This window comes from Chrysochloris asiatica, unplaced genomic scaffold (assembly GCF_000296735.1).
Source record: "Chrysochloris asiatica unplaced genomic scaffold, ChrAsi1.0 scaffold00026, whole genome shotgun sequence".
Lineage (NCBI taxonomy): Eukaryota > Metazoa > Chordata > Mammalia > Afrosoricida > Chrysochloridae > Chrysochloris > Chrysochloris asiatica.
The window spans coordinates 18,679,628-18,681,591 of NW_006408544.1; the positions used below are offsets into that span (position 1 = coordinate 18,679,628).

General features: G+C 42.9%; 1 pseudogene; it reads right to left on the reverse strand.

Annotated features, from left to right (window-relative positions):
- Positions 1-215: 215 nt before the first annotated feature.
- Positions 216-856, reverse strand: LOC102833738 (annotated as a pseudogene).
- Positions 857-1,964: the final 1,108 nt, after the last annotated feature.

Consider the following 1,964-nt stretch of genomic DNA (forward strand, 5'->3'; position numbering starts at 1 on the left):
TGGGTACTTGATAGCAGTAGGGATGTTGCTAGGATCTATTTCTTTTTCAATACTGGGAGGATCAACCACTGCAGATGTTGGTCCTGATGCTGCAGCTGTGTGCTTCACTTCCATAGGTTCCACTGACTTTTTAACTTCTTTACTTGATCTGAATATCTGCTGAATAGAAGAATCACTTTCAGTAGCTTTAATTTATTTTACTCTTTTTACTTGTTCTACCAGAGTGGCTTGATCTTCCTCCTTTCTCCTTTTGCTTCTTCCTCATTTCTTTCTTTGGCTTTCAATGCTTCATCAGGTTTCACAGCAGCTTCAAGAACCAGCTGTAGTTTGGCTTTGGCCTGTTCAGCTGGTGGCAGATGTTCTAATCCAGCTTTGATGTTTCCAGATGACCCACATTTGATATTTTGCAATTCCTTGTCTTTTCCTTTATCCTCCTTGTCTCTGGCCTTGTGTCATCCCCTCTCCTGAGATCGACTCCGGGCTCTTCTGTGACTGGATCTTTCACTACTTCAGCTATGGGAATGTGACGAGGTCTTGACCTGGACCTACTTGTTCTGCTTTTAGGCCTAGACCTCTGAACGCTATAGGATTTCCCTTGAACGACTTCAACTTTGTTTTCTTCTTGAGCCATAAGAAGAGCTACTGCTTGATCTATGCCTGAATCTTCTGTCATAAGAATGTGAACGAGACTGAAGAGCTCTAGACTAAGATCTTGACTTTGACCTTGATTTCCTCCCACCTTTCTTTCGCCTGTATGTTCTACTATCTGAAGAACTACTTGAAGATGACCATTCTCTGGTTTCTTTTTTCTCTTACTTCTGCTTTCTTCTCCAGTATCTGATGAGCAGCGTCCCATTTCTATAAGCTGGAAACATTTCTTCCGAGTAGGCACCACCAGTGTCCTCTGAACTTGCTTCTGTTTAAGCTCAATGACTTCCTACTTTAACCCTACATTTTCATCACATTACTACCTAAGATAAAAATCTAGGAGTGTAAGAACCTCATGTTCCTAAAATGTCGGACTAGCTATTGTTGTTGTAGTTAAGTGCCACCGAGTCAGTTCTACCTCATAGCAACCCTGTAGAGGGTTTCTGAGGAGAGGCTGGTGACTTTGAACCACCAATATTACAGTTAAAATCAATCTTGCAGTCCAATGCTTATCCTATAGTGCCACATCAGGACTCTGACTAGTTATTAGCATAGTGTATTTCTGCAAATGTGCATTTGAAACAGTATTAGTGGGAGTAGTTCTTCCTTCAGGAGCTCTAGTGACTCAACAGTTAGTGACTCCTCGGAAGAAAGACCTGACAATCTGCTTCAGCAAATATTGCTGTCTTCATGTGCCATCAAGTTGGTTCTGACTTAGAGAGGCCCTATGTGGCAGAGTACACTTGCCCATAGAGTCTAATCTTTATGGGAAGGAGCCCTGGTGGTGCTGCTGCTAAGCACTTGGTTGTTAATCAAAAGGTCAGCCACTGGAACCCACCAGCCTGCTCTGCAGGAGAAAGATGTGGCAGTTTCCTTCCATATAGTCTTGGAAACTCTATGGGGCAGTTCTACTCCATCCTTGCTGTTGAGTCCATTTTGACTCATAGCAATCCTGTAGAGGGTTTCCAAGGAGCAGCTGGGGCATACGAACGGTCGACCTTGCACTATCCTATAGCACAACCCCAGAACTCCACTCTATCCTATAGAATTGCTATGAGTTAAAATTGATATGAGGGAGCCCAACAATATTTTTCCTTTTACGTATCTTCATTGCAAACATCTTTTTTTCCCTTCCAAGCAATTTCCTCTTTGGTATGCTCATGCAGACAATTGAAAAAGAATGAAGTATGTCTTTGTTGATGTTGTTGTTAGGTGCCATAGAGTTGGTACTGACCCATAGCAACCTTATGCACAGCAGAACGAAGCACTGCCCAATCCTGGGCCAACCTCACTATTGTTGCCATGCTTGAGTCCAT